The 17,302-nt window shown below is 48.6% G+C and overlaps 1 long non-coding RNA gene across 1 annotated transcript in view; it reads right to left on the bottom strand.

Moving 5' to 3' along the window:
* The window catches only part of LOC137522878 (uncharacterized), a 28,837-nt gene continuing 11,535 nt past the window's right edge, over positions 1-17,302 (bottom strand). Inside the window, exon 3 of the long non-coding RNA XR_011022470.1 lies at positions 1-52. This is a non-coding gene — a long non-coding RNA (uncharacterized lncRNA). The remainder of the gene's footprint in view (positions 53-17,302) is intronic.

Raw genomic sequence — 17,302 nt, 5'->3', positions numbered from 1 at the left:
TGAGAGGGTTTTCCACACGATAAGGTATATTGCTCAATCAGTAATCCTGTGACTATTAGATAACAACAATATTAGCATTTAAAGGGTTACAAGCTTTTTTCCATTCAGACCACTGCAGCTTTAACGGTTTATTGCTCGGTCATACAACCTACCACCTAAATGAATTTTACCTCTTTTCTTGTCACTAATACAGCTTTCTTTTGGTGCTATTTGATTGCTGCTGTGATTTTTAGCTTTTATTATATTCATCAAAAAAGACATGAATTTTGTAAAAAAAAATGATTTTTTTAACTTTCTGTGCTGACTTTTTTCAAATAGTAAAATTTCTGTATACATTTTTGTCCACATTTATTGTGCTACCTGTCTTTGATAAAAAAAAATCGAATAAGTGTATATTTATTGGTTTGGGTAAAAGTTATAGCTTTTACAAACTATGGTGCAAAAAGTGAATTTTCCCATTTTGAAGCATCTCTGATTTTCCTGAGCACCTGTCATGTTTCATGAGGTGCTAGAATTCCAGGATAGTATAAATACCCCCCAAATGACCCCACTTTGGAAAGAAGACATTCCAAAGTATTCACTCAGGCCCGGTGCACACCAAAACCCGCTAGCAGATCCGCAAAATTCTAGCAGATTTTTAAACGCTTTTTTTTTTATTTTTATGGGGCGTTTTGCTAGCGTTTTGCGGATTGCTGCTGCGGATTTCAGTGTAGCATATTTCGTATATTGTTACAGTAAAGCTGTTACTGAACAGCTTCTGTAACAAAACCGCCTGGCAAACCGCTCTGATCTGCCGTTTTTCAGAGCGGTTTGCGTTTTTCCTATACCTAACATTGAGGCAGAAACGCCTCCGCAATCCAAAAAATGCCTCACCCCGGGAGGATTCGTTTCTGCAAAATGCCTCCCGCTCTGGTGTGCACACCCTCATTGATATGCATTACCCTAGCGTATCCGCAGCCGCAAGCGGCTGCAAAAACGTTCAAACAGACGCTCGGTGTGCCCCAGCCCTAAGAGGCATGGTGAGTTCATAGAAGATTTCATTTTTTGTCACAAGTTAGCGGAAAACGACACTTTGTGACAAAAACAAACAAACAAAAAAAAAGTTTCCATTTCTGCTAACTTATGACAAAAAAAAAAAATGAAATCTGCCACGGACTCACCATGCCCCTCTCTGAATACTTTGGGGTGTCTACTTTCCAAAATGGGGTCATTTGTGGGGTCACATGTGGTATCGCCGTACTCAGGAGAAGTAGTATAATGTGTTTTGTGGTGTATTTTTACACATACCCATGCTGGGTGGGAGAAATATCTCTGTAAATGACAATTTTTTTTATTTTTTTTACACACAATTGTCCATTTACAGAGATATTTCTCCCATCCAGCATGGGTATGTTCAGGGATGGTCGTAGTCAGCCAACTTCGCTACGCTGGAACTACGCGTAGTATTACGCAATTACCGTTCACCAAACTATGGTTTTGAAATCAAATATTTGCTTCGTATGCATTTCGTAGACTACGCGTTAAAATACGCAATTACGCGTAGTGCGAAGCGTAGTGTATGCGGATGCTTATGCCCGCATGCAGAAAATGTTACGCATTAATTCCTCTTTTATATGCTTATATCGGGAACTCTTCTATGCGTACATTCCCCTTTACAATGCGTACATTTGTAAGCATACAATCGCACGCGGAAAATTAGCCTGGAGTAATGCATTACTTCGCTACATGTAATCCGTAAGCGTAGTTTTTAAACTTCACCTACGAACTACGATGCGTAGATGTGAACTACGATGCGTAAATTCGCACTGGCGTAGTTTCTGCTCATCCCTACGTATGTGTAAAAATACACGCCAAAACACATTATACTACTTCTCCTGAGTACGGCGATACCACATGTGTGACACTTTTTTGCAGCCTAGCTGCGCTAAGGGGGCCCAAAGTCCTATGAGTACCTTTAGGATTTCACAGGTCATTTTGAGACATTTGATTTCCAGACTACTCCTCACAGTTTAGGGCCCCTAAAATGCCAGGGCAGTATAGGAACCCCACAAGTGACCCCATTTTATAAAGACAACACCCCAAGGTATTCTGTTAGGCGTATGGTGAGTTCATAGAAGATTTTTAGCGGAAATTGATTTTTACTGTTTTTTTTCCCACAAAGTATCATTTTCCACTAACTTGTGACAAAAAATAAAATCTTCTATGAACTCATCATACACCTAACAAAATACCTTGGGGTATCTTCTTTCTAAAATGGGGTCACTTGTGGGGTTCCTATACTGCCCTGTCATTTTAGGGGCCCAAAACCGTGAGGAGTAGTCTGGAAACCAAATGCCTCAAAATGGCTGTTCAGGGGTATAAGCATCTGCAAATTTTGATGACAGGTGGTCTATGAGGGGCCGAATTCTGTGGAACCGGTCATAAGAAGAGTGGCCTCTTAGATGACAGGTTGTATTGGCACTGAAGTGCAGGAAGCGCAGGATGTTCTCAAATCGTGACCTGGACATGGCAGCAGAGAACATGGGCATGTGATGTATTGGGTGCGTAGATCAATAATACAGCAATACATTATTTTTGACTAGACCCATGTTAAGGAGAAGACCCCAAAAAATGTTACGTTCGGAAACTTGGAGTGGTTTCCACCGAAAAGGCTGGGCATGGTAGCTTCTTGGATTGGCGGTTGCGTATTGTGTGGCATAATGGTTGGTCTCAGCCACAATTAAGTCGTAGAGACCAGCAGTGAACAGGAAAAAAAATTCTGTCACTGCGGTGGGGCGGGTGAGGGTTTGGCCGGGTGATCAGAAGCCAGCAGGGGGGCAGATTAGGGCCTGATCTGATGGATAGGAGTGCTAGGGGGTGACAGGAGGTGATTGATGGGTGTCTCAGGGGGTGATTAGAGGGGAGAATAGATGCAATCAATGCACTGGGGAGGTGATCGGGAGGGTTTTTGAGGGGGATGTGAGGGTTTGGCCAAGTGATCAGGAGCCCACTCGGGGCAAATTAGGGCCTGATCTGATGGGTAGGTGTGCTAGGGGGTGACAGGTGGTGACAGAAGGTTAATGATGGGTGTCTCAGGGTGTGATTAGAGGGGGAAGTAGATGCAAGCAATGCACTGGGGAGGTGATCGGGGGGGGGGGGGTCTAATGGCGATCTGAGGGTGTGGGCGGGTAATTGGGTACCCGCAAGGGGCAGATTAGGGTCTGATCTGATGGGTAGCAGTGACAGGGGGTAATTGATGGGTGATCAGTGCGGGATTAGAGGGGAGAACAGATGTAAATAATGCACTGGGGAGGTGATCAGGGGGGTCGGAGAGTGTGGGCGGGTGTTTGGGTGCCCACAAGGGGCAGATTAGGGTCTGATCTGATGGGTGGCAGTGACGGGGTGATTGATAGGTGATCAGGGTGAGATTAGAGGGGAAAATAGATGCAAGCAATGCACTGGCGAGGTGATCGGGGGGGGTCTGAGGGCGATCTGAGGGTGTGGGCAGGTGATTGGGTGCCCGCAAGGGGCAGATGAGGGTCTGATCTGATGGGTATGATGGGTAGCAGTGACAAGGGGTGATTGATGGGTGATCAGTGGGTTATTAGAGGGGAGAACAGATGTAAATAATGCACTGGGGAGGTGATCAGGGGGAGGGGGGGTTGTTGAGGGCGATCTCAGGGTGTGGGCGAGTAAGTGGGTGCCGGCAAGTGGCAGATTAGGGTCTGATTTGATGGATAGCAGTGACAGGTGGTGACGGGGTGATTGATGGGTGATCAGTGGGTGATTAGAGGGGAAAACAGATGTAAACAATGCACTTGGGAGGTTATCTGAGGGCGGGTCTGCGGGAGATCTGAGGGTGTGGGCGGGTGATCAGGTGCCCGCAAGGGGCAGGTTAAGGTCTGATATGATGGGTGGCAGTGACAGAGGGTGATTGATGGGTGATTGACAGGTGATTGACATGTGATCAGTGGGTGATTACAGGGGAGAATATATGTATACAGTACACAGGGGGGGGGGGGGTCTGGGGAGGATCTGAGGGTGTGTGTGTGTGTGTGTGTGGGGTGATCAGGAGCCCCCAGCGGGCAGTTTAGGACCTAATCTATAGGAGAGCATTGACAGATAGTGACAGGGGGTGATTGATGGGTGATTAGTAGGGTGATTGGGTGCAAACAGTGGTCTGAGGGTGTGATCGGGGGGGGGGGGGTCTGAGGGGTGCTTTGGGCGATCAGGGGGCAGGGGGGGCAGGATCAGTGTGTGTGTGTTTACTAGGGGGGCTGCCTCCTGCCCTGGTGGTCCCTCGATCACTGAGACCACCAGGGCAGGAGGCAGGCTGTATAATACACTTTGTATACATTACAAAGTGTATTATACACTTTGTAGCGGCAGATCAGGGGTTAACAACCTGCCGGCGCTTCTAAATAGCCGGCGAGTTGACGTCACGGGTGGGCGGAGCCTAATGCCGGTGGACGCGCTGATACCCAGCTAATTAGTCCCCCAGGTGCTGCCGCCAATCGGCGTTACGCGGTCCTGGGGCTGCCACTTTGCTGCCGCCAATTGGTAGTGGGCGGTTGGCAAGTGGTTAAAGGACATCTGTAGTGAGAGGTATATGGAGGCTGCTATATTTATTTCCTTTTAACCTCCCTAGCGTTCTGGACGAGCTGAGCTCAGGCCCTGCTCGGCCGATTTTAATAATTTATTTTTAAAAACACGCAGCAAGCACTTTGCTTGCTGCGTGTTGGAGACGATCGCCGCCAATGCGCCGCTATCTGTCGCGTAACGAGCGCCCCCTCCTTCAGACCTCGTGCGCTGCCTGGCCAATCAGTGCCAGGCAGCGCTGAGGGGTGGATCGGGTCTCCCTGTGACGTCGCCAACGTCGATGACGTCACGGCGACGGGGGAAGCCCTCCAGGAAATCCCGTTCAATACGGGATTTCCGGACGGGCCATTGCGCCGGCGGCAATCAGATGGGAGGGAGGGACGCCGCACAGAGGGGGCAATCATGTAGCTAGCGCTAGGCTAGCTACATGAAAAATTAAAAAAAAAGTGGAAAAAACGTTCCTGCGGCCGCAGGGCCGCGGGAATCAGAACGCCAGGCAGGTTAAGCAATGCCAGTTGCCTGGCTATCTGCCGATCCTCTGCCTCTAATACTTTTAGCCATAGACCCTGAACAAGCATGCAGCAGATGGGATGTTTCTGACATTATTGTCAGATCTGACAAGAGTAGCTGCTTGCTTGTTTCTGGTGTTATTCAGACACTACTACAGCCAAATAGGTCAGCAGGACAGCCAGGCAACTGGTATTTTTTGTAATAAAAGTCCAGTGCACATCTTCACATAAGAACTGATTTACAACTAATCAAAGTCCAAACCAAATGCTAGTGCTTCAATCTTCTGATTTTCCACCACCAGAGATCACCAATATAAAACACACTCACCAGACACAGTGCGACCACTGTTAGACTGGTCAGTCAGCGCCCACCTCCAGGATACCCCAGTACTTCAGGTCCTGGTCTATTTATGCATTCATTTCATGTCCAGGTGCACATGCCCAAATAGTGCATCTCCAGTACCTCAAACAGAAGCTTCTCATAGCATGATACCGTTTAAAATCTCTAAAACTTTATTAAAATATTCCACTCACATGTCATTTGTAGTATAGAGGGCACAGAGTTTTATTACGGGCTCTCCCCCCCCCCCCCCCCTCCGTTCCCAAGTCGGGCTGAATGAGGATTCCACGCTCCGGCGTTCCATACCGCCGCTGCTTAGTTCCTGGTCCGTCCAATTCCCCGCTCGACTAGTTTCGTCACTCCCTCGGGAGATCAAAGCTAGGTGAACTCTGACAGCAGCACTGAGAAACCTAAGCCCAGGCCCCTCTGAGTGAAGGCCTTGTGGTAAGGTCATGGACAACCCACCTCAGCTCCTGAGTCCCAGGCATAAGAGGGTTGCCTGTAGTGATGGGCAGAACCTCCGATTTTAGGTTCGCGAACCGGGTTCGCGAACTTTCGTGGAAGGTTCGGTTCGCGGAAAAGTTCGCGAACCGCAATAGACTTCAATGGGGAGGCGAACTTTGAAAAATAGAAAAAATTATGCTGGCCCCAAAAGTGATGGAAAAGATGTTTCAAGGGGTCTAACACCTGGAGGGGGGCATGGCGGAGTGGGATACACGCCAAAAGTCCCGGGGAAAAATCTGGATGTGAAGCAAAACAGCGTTTTAAGGGCAGAAATCACATTGAATGCTAAATTGCAGGCCTAACGTGCTTTCAAACATCTTGCATGTGTATACATCAATCAGGTAGTGTAATTAGAGTACTGCTTCACACTGACGCACCAAACTAACTGTGTAACGCACCGCAAGTTACCAGCTGTTTGTGTAGTGACGGCCATGCTGGACTACTGCGCAACATGGCGAGATTGCTCTTCCTCACTCAGTGATGTCAGGTAATGTGTGACTGCCTTCTCAACTTTCCATGGCATTGTTAAAAAGCTTACGTTTTGTTTTTAAATTACATTTTCTACTTGTAGCGGTACTTGTTTAGTACCGCTACAATGAGAATCCTATGGAGGCGGGCAAGTCTGGCATTGTGACCCCGGGTAATGGCCGGGGAATGAGGGATGGAATCCGGTGTGGAGCCTGAGCAACGGCTACCACTACACATCCAAGTAGGGCAGCAGTCAGGCACGCACGCCCGCCCCGAGGTAGTGACCAAAAATAACAATACAGGAGGACTATTGAGGGCTTGCTGTATTTGAAATGAATGTACTTTAAATCCTTTAACGAGAACCAGTTATGGCGGGCAAAGATGACACCACATTCCTTTCACGAGAATCATATGGAGGCGGGCAAGTCTGCCATTTGTGACCCCGGGTAATGGCCGGGGAATGAGGGATGGAATCCGGTGTGGAGCCTGAGCAACGGCTACCACTACACAGGCAAGGAGGGCAGCAGGCAGGCATGCACGCCCGCCCCGAGGTAGTGACCAAAAATAACAATACAGGAGGACTATCGAGGGCTTGCTGTATTTGAAATGAATGTACTTTAAATCCTTTAACGAGAACCAGTTATGGCGGGCAAAGATGACACCACATTCCTTTCACGAGAATCATATGGAGGCGGGCAAGTCTGACATTGTCACCACGGGTAATGGGCGGGGAATGAAGGTTGGATTCCGGCCCGAAGTGGGAGCCTGCTGAGACCCATGCTGTAGCTGCCCTGACCGTGCTTTGCAGACCAGGCATCTGTGATCAGATGGACCCTTGACCCAGCGGAAGACAAACCAAGTCGAAAGCATTTGCAAAGAATGTTTTACGGAGGGTACGTTTTTTGCCTTTTTTTTCAATTGTTTAAAACTGTAGATGGTTGTATTTTTAAATTGTTTGAAAATGTAGATGGTTGTATTTTTAAATTGTTTTAAAATGTAGATGGTTATATTTTTAAATTGTTTGAAAATGTAGATGGTTGTATTTTTCAATTGTTTGAAAATGTAGATGGTTGTATTGCGTTCCGGAGTTGGAGCCTGAGAAACGGCTACCACCACACATCCAGGCAAGGAGGGCAGCAGGCAGGAATGCACGCCCGCCCCGAGGTAGTGACCAAAAATAACAATACAGGACTCAGGAGGACCTTTTGAGGCCCTAATTGTAATGAATCAACTTTAAATCCTTTAACGGGAATCCGTTGTGGAGGGAAAGTCTGATGGTGCCTTCACTGCGATTCACCAGGTTGGTCTCCGGCGAGAATCTGTTATGGAGGTCAAGTCTGCCATCGTGACCACTGACCATGGCTAATGGCGGGGGAACCCTTCCTGGTGTGATTCCGGTCCGGAGTTGTAGCCTAACAAACGGCTCCCACCACACATCCAGGCAAGGAGGGCAGCAGGCAGGCATGCCCGCCCCGAGGTAGTGACCAAAAATAACAATACAGGAGGACTATCGAGGGCTTGCTGTATTTGAAATGAATGTACTTTAAATCCTTTAACGAGAACCAGTTATGGTGGGCAAAGATGACACCACATTCCTTTCACGAGAATCATATGGAGGCGGGCAAGTCTGACATTGTCACCACGGGTAATGGACGGGGAATGAAGGTTGGATTCCGGCCCGAAGTGGGAGCCTGCTGAGACCCATGCTGTAGCTGCCCTGACCGTGCTTTGCAGACCAGGCATCTGTGATCAGATGGACCCTTGACCCGGCGGAAGACAAACCAAGTCAAAAGCATTTGCCAAGAATGTTTTACGGAGGGCAAGTTTTTTGCCTTTTTTTTCAATTGTTTGAAACTGTAGATGGTTGTATTTTTAAATTGTTTTAAAATGTAGATGGTTGTATTTTTAAATTGTTTTAAAATGTAGATGGTTGTATTTTTAAATTGTTTGAAAATGTAGATGGTTGTATTTTTCAATTGTTTGAAAATGTAGATGGTTGTATTTTTCAATTATTTAAAACTGTATCCATTCAAGTGCAAGTTATGCACTGACTGCCGGGTATAATGTGAAGTCACAGATGCAGTGAAAGGTATGCAGTGACTGCAAACAGCCGTTTGTGTAGTGACGGGCGTGCTGGACTGGTGCGCACCATGACAAGAGTGCAGGTGATGGTGGCTTTTCAGCCCATATGGTCGCCCGGCTGATGTAGCTGAATGACAGAACAGTGACTGTCCAGCTGATCAAATTTGGTCTGACCACAATGAAACAACGACCTTATTATTTTTGGTGTGCCACCCCCACCCGAGACACTCATATAGCCGGCGGTCATTTCTTCATTGTGATACGCAAGCCCCTTCACCGCTGCAAGGTAATGATCACGAAGGGGGGTGGGCACATGTACATGCCTTTTGTTTTTTTGTTGCAGCCGCCTGCAGTTCAGCCAGAAAAATTAGGCAGGCATGTGCACGCCCCAGAAAAATTAGTATAGCGGCCGCTGCTAGCAGCGGCCTTAAAAATTCTGGAAACCGCCTAGAGTCTTGGACCCTGGTGGTGGTGGCGGAGAAGGCAGTTAAGCGGCCTGCAGGCAGAGATGATGTGTGTGGGAACTGACTTAGTCTTCGGTCGTGCAATAGCCCTCAGGGATCCATGCCTCGTTAATTTTGATAAAGGTCAGGTACTGAACACTGTCATGACTTAGGAGACTTCTCTTCTCAGTGACAATGCCTCCAGCTGCACTGAAGGTCCTTTCTGACAGGACGCTTGCGGCAGGGCAAGAGAGCAGTTGTATGGCAAATTGGGACAGCTCTGGCCACAGGTCAAGCATGCGCAACCAGTAGAGCAAGGGTTCATCGTCACTGCTCGCAGTCGCAGTGTGTACATCCACACTTAAGGCCAGGTAGTCGGCTACCTGCCGGTCCAGGCGTTGGTGGAGGGTGGATCCCTGAAGGGCTACTGCGAGGCGTTGGACTAAAGAATGTCCACAGGTCCGACATCACCCCGAGATCTCTGGAGCGTCCTGTCCTTGCCTGCGTGGACTGGTGAGGAGGAGGAGGAATACTGCCAGTGGTACCTTTATTGTGTTGTACTGTCACATCACCCTTAAATGCATTGTAAAGCATCATTGACAGCTTGTTCTGCAAGTGCTGCATCCTTTCCGCCTTGTGTTGAGTTGCTAACAGGTCTGCCACTTTGTGCCTGTACCGAGGGTCTAGTAGCGTGGCCACCCAGTACAGGTCATTCGCCTTGAGTTTTTTGATACGGGGGTCCCTCAACAGGCTGGACAACATGAAAGAGGCCATCTGCACAAAGTCAGATCCAGACGTACTCTCCATCTCCTCTTGCTCTTCCACAGTGACGTCACGCAACTCCTCTTCCTCCCCCCAGCCACGAACAATACCACGGGAACGTGGAGCAGCAGAAGCCCCCTGTGATGGCTGCTGCGGTTGTTCTTCTGCCGCTGCCGCCTCTTCCTCCTCCACAGAAACACCTTCCTCATAATCATCCAAATCTGACTCCTCTCCTTCCCCACACGACTCCTCTTCTTCCTCCTCCTCCCCCCTCTGTGGTGCCGCAGGTGTTGAGGAAACCTGTGGTTCGGCTGAAAATTGGTCCCACGACTCCTCCTGCCGTAGCTGTTCCTGTTCCCGCTCCTCCACAGCTTCATCCACCACTCTACGCACGGCACGCTCCAGGAAGTAGGCGTAGGGGATCAAGTCGCTGATGGTGCCTTCAGCACGACTCACCAGGTTGGTCACCTCCTCAAACGGCCGCATGGTCCTGCATGCATTTCGCATCAGTGTCCAGCTGTTGGGCCACAACATCCCCATCTTCCCAGATTGTGTCCTTCTACTGTAGTTGTACAGGTACTGGGTGATGGCTTTCTCGTGGTCTAGCAGGTGAGAGAACATGAGCATGGTGGAATTCCAGCGAGTCGGGCTATCGCATATCAAGCGTCTCACCGGCAAGTTGTTTTTCTGCTGAATGTCCGCAAAACGTGCCATGGCGTATAAGACCACCTGAAATGCCCACACAACTTCCTGGTCTGCTTCAGGATGTCCTCTAAGCCTGGGTACTTTGAGACAAATCTTTGCACGACCAGATTCAGCACATGTGCCATGCAGGGTACATGTGTCAGCTTTCCCAAATTCAAAGCGGAAAGGAGATTGCTGCCGTTGTCACACACCACATTGCCGATCTCCAGCTGGTGCGGGGTCAGCCATTGCTCCACCTGTTTGTTAAGAGCAGCCAGGAGAGCTGCTCCAGTGTGACTCTCCGCTTTGAGGCAAGACATGTCTAAAATTGCGTGACACCGTCGTACCTGGCATGCAGCGTAGGCTCTGGGGAGATGGGGCTGTGTAGCTGGAGAGGAAGAGGAGATGGCAGCACTGCTAGAGTTCAACTGACACTCAGCTGAGGAGGAGGAGGTTGACAGCGAAGAGGATGTAGCTGGAGGAGAAGGAGAGGAGGTGGCAGGAGGCCTGCCTGCAAGCCGTGGAGGTGTGACAAGTCGGTCCGCTGCACAGACACGTACTCCCTGCTTGCTGCCATCGGTCACCAGGTTGACTCAATGGGCTGTGTACGTAATGTAGCGGCCCTGCCCATGCTTGGCAGACCAGGCATCCGTGGTCTGGTGGACCCTTGACCCAACGCTCTTCGCAATAGATGACACCACTTGCCTCTGAACTGCACGGTACAGTTTGGGTATGGCCTTTCATGAAAAATAAGTGCGGCCTGATATCTTCCACTGCGGTGTCCCAATGGCCACAAATTTACGGAAAGCCTCTGACTCCACCAGCTTGTATGGTAATAGCTGGCGAGCTAATAGTTCCGCCACACCAGCTGTCAGACGCCGGGCAAGAGGGTGACTGGCCGAAATTGGCTTCTTCCGCTCAAAGACTTCCTTCACGGACACCTGGCTACTGCTATGGGCAGAGGAGCAGGAACCGCTCAAGGGCAGAGGCGGTGTGAAGGAGGGTGGCTGTGAAGGTTCAAGGGAGAAAGCGGATGAAGACGATGCACCTGAAGGAGGAAGAGGAGAAGGAGGGTGGCTTGTCTTTTGAGGGGTGTTCTTCCCATAGCTGTTTGTGCCTTCTCTCCAGGTGCCTTCGTAAGGCACTTGTCCCTACGTGAGAGTTGGTCTTTCCACGGCTCAATTTTTGCTGGCAGAGACAACAGATGGCTTTGCTCCGATCTGAGACACACACACGTTAAAAAATTTCCAAACCGCTGAGCCCCCCTGGGGTGATGGTGCTACGGTGGCATCAGCAGCTGACGTTGAAGGGCATGTTGGCTGGCTGGCCATAGCTGGCGATACATGGCGCCGGACACTGCCCCCAGCTGTTTCTGAGGACGAGCTCCCTCTGCTTCTATCATGGAGTCGTCTCCTCCTACTCCTCTCTGGCTCCCCCTCTGAACTGTCCCCCTGGTCACCTCCTCTATTGGGAACATACGTGGCTTCCGTATAATCGTCATCATAATCCTCCTGCCCAGCTTCGCTTTCCTCAGACAACTCCACGACTGCACCAACTTCAGGTGGTTCATCATGCCCCTCCTCACACATTACGTCCATACTATCGCCACCTAACTCAGACGTATGAGGTGGTGTACCTGCGCCTTCTTCTTGTTGCAGTAGTGGCTGTGAATCAGTGATTTCACCACCACCACCACCAAATAACTCCTGCGAAGTGTCAAATGCAGCGGATGTGGTGCTTGTACTAGCGCTGGTAGCACTGGCTGCGGGAGATGAGGTCTTCTGTGTTAAATACTCAAGCACGTCCTAACAATTTTGGAAAGTGATGGCACGTGCCTTCTTCTGAGCACTGTACTTTGGTCCAGGTCCGCACGAAATCACAGCAACACCACCTCGCACAGACCTGCCAGTGCCAGGTGGCCTTTCTCTGGGTCTTCCTCTACCTCTTCCCCTACCTGGTTTGTCCATTTTGTCCATCTCGGGGGGAAGCTAGGTATATGCAGTGAGGTGAGTTCACTCAACAGAAAAGGTAGATATGCAGTGAGGTGAGTTCGCTCAACCCAAAGGTAGCTATATATGCAGGGAGGTGAGTTCACTCAACCCAAAGGTAGTTATATATGCAGTGAGGTGAGTTCACTGAACACAACAGGTAGTTAGATGCAGTCAGCTGAGTTCACTCAACACAAACGTAGTTATATGCAGTGAGGTGAGTTCACTCAACAGAAAAGGTAGATATGCAGTGAGGTGAGTTCACTCAACCCAAAGGTAGTTATATATGCAGTGAGGTGAGTTCACTAAACACAACAGGTAGTCAGATGCAGTCCGCTGAGTTCACTCAACACAAAGGTAGTTATATGCAGTGAGGTGAGTTCACTCTACAGAAAAGGTAGATATGCAGTGAGGTGAGTTCACTCAACTTAAAAGGTCGTTATATGCAGTGAGGCAAGTTCACTCAACACAAAAGGTAGTTATGTGCAGCGAAGTGGGTTCACTCAACACAAACGTAGGTGTATGCAGTGATGAGGTGGGTTAACTAAACACAACAGGTACTAGTAGTAGGTAAATGCAGTACTGGGTAGGTAGTACAATGTGCAGCTCCCTGTCACACACACAGGTGTCACTGAATGTGCTGCTGAATGCTGGTGGGCTGCTGGCAGTGGGACACACACATTATGAATTAGCAATGCTGTCTAAGCAACACAAGTGTCTCACACACACAGGTAGTAGTCACTGAATGTGCTGCTGCTGCTGGCAGTGGGACACACAATATGAATTAGCAATGCTGTCTAAAAAACACAAGTGTCTCACACACACAGGTAGTCACTGAATGTGCTGCTGCTGGCAGTGGGACACACAGTATGAATTAGCAATGCTGTCTAAAAAACACAAGTGTCAGTTTCAAACACAGAAAAAAAAAATTGATCACATGAGCAGGATGAGCTCTGAAAAGAGCTTTTCTGGGGCGCTATTATAGCAATAAGATTCAGCTAAGCAAGATAAGAAGGCAAGAGCCTGACTAATCTGTCCCTAGGAGAACAAGTCTGCAGCAGCTGTCCCTATTCTGTCTCTAGCAGGCACACGAGTGGGGCCGCCGGAGCCTGCCTTATATAAGGGGGGGGTGGGGCTCCATGGCTTAGTATAGCCGGATTGGCTACAATGCGCCTGCTGACTGTGATGCAGAGGGTCAAAGTTGACCCTCATAGAGCATCATAGGGCGAATCGAACTTCCGGGAAAGTTTGCCTTCGCCGGCGAAGGCGAACCACCCGATGTTCGCCTGGAACCGTTCGCCGGCGAACCGTTCAGCCCATCTCTAGTTGCCTGTAACATCTGTCAACAACACCAAAGGGCTTGGGCCTTCTTCTCTGCCCGTTGCGTGGGTGGTCCATAAAACAAAATCAGTCGAGCTGGGAATTGGAGAGACCAGGACCTGAAGTACTGGGGTATCCTGGAGGTGGGCGCTGACTGACCAGTCTAACAGTGGTCGCACTGTGTCTGGTGAGTGTGTTTTATATTGGTGATCTCTGGTGGTGGAAAATTAGAAGATTGAAGCACTAGCATTTGGTTTGGACTTTGATTGGTTGTAAATCAGTTCTTATGTGAAGATGTGCGCTGGACTTTTATTACAATCTGTGGAGTATTGCTGTACTCGGGTGTAAGCGCACTCTGTTGTTAGTCAATGTGATTGCTAGCCTGAGCGCTTTGAATAATCAACAAACAGGCAACTGGGTACTGTGTTGACTCTATGGGACATACTGGGTGCTGTGGTGTCTCTATGGGGTATGCTGGGTGTTGTAGTAACAAGCTGTGAAGCCTTCATAGGAAACATGAATCATTGTGTTGTGTGTGTCCTCACTGTTCCTCCCCCCTGATCCCCCGCAGAGTAGCACAGCGGGAGGAGCTACTCATCCCCTCCATCCACTCTCCAAATCTGGAGACATCCTCTGTAGCTGGTGTTTCTTCCACCTAGCATCCGAGAAGCAGACGCTGGGAGCTCTAGCTTCGGATTCCTTCTCAGACACTAGGGGGAGAAGCCCAGAAGAGATGTCTGCAGAATCTGGGAACCAAGCTGTCGGAGATCCGTACTGCTGCCCACTGTCCGACTCTGCCTGTGGGACATCCGTGCAACAGCCATGCACTTTTCTGATGGCATTTTTTTTAGCCCCAATCGTTCCTGGATGTTTTTTTGCGCTGTGATTTTTTTTTTTCGAAGGATTTATAAACACTGAGTGTTTTTTCCTAATTATTCAGTAATTGCACAGGGATTGTGTATGTGGCACTTTGCACTTTTTATTTTGCTACCATGAAGGTGAGCCTGTATAGATATAGGGCCTGATTCACAAAGCGGTGCAAACTTTTTCGCGCGCAATTTGCCGCGATTCGCGCGATCGCGGCAAATTGCGCGCGCAAAAGTCCGCGAAAACGTTTGCACCGCTTTGTGAATCAGGCCCATAGACTTTTTTGTCATGGACAATTACGGTATATTATCTTGTGAAATAGGACACCAGGGATTCTGATTATGGCCCAGTGCACTGCACACCAAAACCGCTAGCAGATCCACAAAACGCTAGCGGTTTTTGGTGCGGATTTTTAGAGATTTGGCCCAGTGCACACCGAGCGGATTTGGATGCGATCCGCCGGCCGCATCCGCCTGTAAATCCGCTTGGCTATTGTATTTCAATGGGCTGGTGCACACCGGCGGTTTGAGGTTTTTAGCAAACCACAACCATGCAGCAGGAGGCGCTTTTGTGGTTTGCTACAAACCTCAAACCGCCGGTGTGCACCAGCCCATTAAAATACATTAGCCAAGCGAATTTACAGGCGGATGCGGCCGGCGGATTGCATCCAAATCTGCTCGGTGTGCACTGGGCCTATAATCAGTTTGTGGGGATGTTTTAAATGTTTTAATGTTCTTTGGTACTGTTATGGTAGTACATTGATTTCTTTCACTTTTTGGGCTCTTTTCTTGGTAATGGATCTTTAATCGCCTTATTATTGTGAACAGTTATATTTTGATATGCTCAGTTGTTTCTTCTGACACATGGAAGAGGGGACGGCACATGGAATGGGAGGGGCGCAGCTGCACAGGAAAGCCACAACATACTCGGCCTAGGGGCACAAAATGTATAAATCCAGTCTCTGAGCGTTTCCAAAGAAGGGCGCATCCATACTGTGCAGGCACGAACGCAGATTCCCGTGTGCATCGTACAGATCAGCTTGTCGTTGGACAGTGGCGTAGCTAAGGAGCTGTGGGCCCCGATGCAAGTTTTACAATGGGGCCCCCCCAAGCACTCTATACATAACAATTGATACAGCGCACCAAAACCTGCCAATGGCAACTACAGTGTCAGAGGTGCAAGAAGGGGATGGGGAACAGTTTGTTAATGATTACCACTATTCAAAGTATCTATAGAAGTGATTATTATGAGCACAGGATCAATAGAGAGCTAATACTGTATTTGAGGGAGAGCCCTTTGGGGCCCCTCTGGCCCAAGGGCCCCGATGCGGTCGCTACCTCTGCACCCCCTATTGCTACGCCCCTGTCGTTGGAAGTACTTGGGGACACAATTATTTACAAAGATAGAGGCCACATTCGACCTGCAAGTCAAATCATTCTACTGGGGAGGTCAGATAAAAAAACAGTAGGCTACCTGATCTGGGGGGCTGAGCGTATCAGGTAGACGCAAAAACTGCCACTCCCTGCCGCTCCTGTGGGCCATGGGCGCAGCCAGGGAGAGAGAGCTGCCTAATGGCAGCTCTGAAGACCTTATAGGAACGTTTTGAGCAGGGAATCTCTCTCCCCTGTGTTTACTTCTGAGATGGCCACAAATAATGTTGCTAGTCTTGGGGGGCTATAGCGCGGCAGTGGGTGGGGGGGGGGGGGGGTGGCAGTGAGCAGCAGTGTGGGGAAACAGGCATGTTATGAGACAGAGAACATTCCTCCATGTCCCATCTGCCCCTCATCTGCCCTTGGGTTCTCTTTAAGTGGTTTTGAAATTTACGGATAAGGGGAAAAGTATCCACTTAAATCAATGTGCAGTAAGTTTCATGAATGCGTAAAACTGCCTAGAAACTCAAATGGCATTTTGTTAAAATGATAAAGTCAAAATTACTTTGGTGTACTCTTTAAAGTAGACACAGGACAGAAGGAAAACAGAGAGAAATGCACCCTTTATGTATTTAGAGAGTTTAGCCTGTCTCATCCACCTTCATCTGTGACTAATCACCATTGTAATTTGTTCTCTCAGCTGTGTCAGCTCAGGAATCTCCTCTGCCATGGCAGAGTAACTCATTTGTAAACACAGGATGTTAACCCTATGTCTGCTTCCATGAAAGCAGGAAGTAGACACACTGCAGATTTATTGCAGGATTTGTATCAGCTGTAACAAACAAATTATTTTTATTTAAAGGATACCCGAAGTGACATGTGACATGATGAGACAGACATGTGTATGTACAGTGCCTAGCACACAAATAACTATGCTGTGTTGCTTTTTTTTCTTTCTCTGCCTGAAAGAGTTAAATTTCAGGTATGTAAGTGGTTGACTCAGTCAGGAAGTGACTACAGTGTGGCCCTTACTGATGAGAAATTCCAACTATAAAACACTTTCCTAGCAGAACATGGCTTCTGGGAGAAAGAAAGAGGTAAAAAGGGGAATTTCTTATCAGTGAGGGTCACACTGTAGTCACTTCCTGTCTGAGACACTTACATACCCGAAATTTAACTCTTTCAGGCAGAGAACAAAAAAAGGAACACAGCATAGTTATTTGTGTGCTAGGCACTGTACAAACACATGCCTATCTCATCATGTTACTTCGGGTATCCTTTAAGGTTATTATGCTGTTGCATATCTTTTAGAGCAGAGAGGAAGTTCTGAGTTCAGGTCCACTTTAATGCCTGAGCTATATTTGGGTCACCTATACCAGGCTATACT

This window comes from Hyperolius riggenbachi, chromosome 6, assembly GCF_040937935.1.
Source record: "Hyperolius riggenbachi isolate aHypRig1 chromosome 6, aHypRig1.pri, whole genome shotgun sequence".
Lineage (NCBI taxonomy): Eukaryota > Metazoa > Chordata > Amphibia > Anura > Hyperoliidae > Hyperolius > Hyperolius riggenbachi.
Note: the sequence above shows the minus strand (reverse complement) of the source record. Positions and strands in the feature narration are given on the sequence as shown.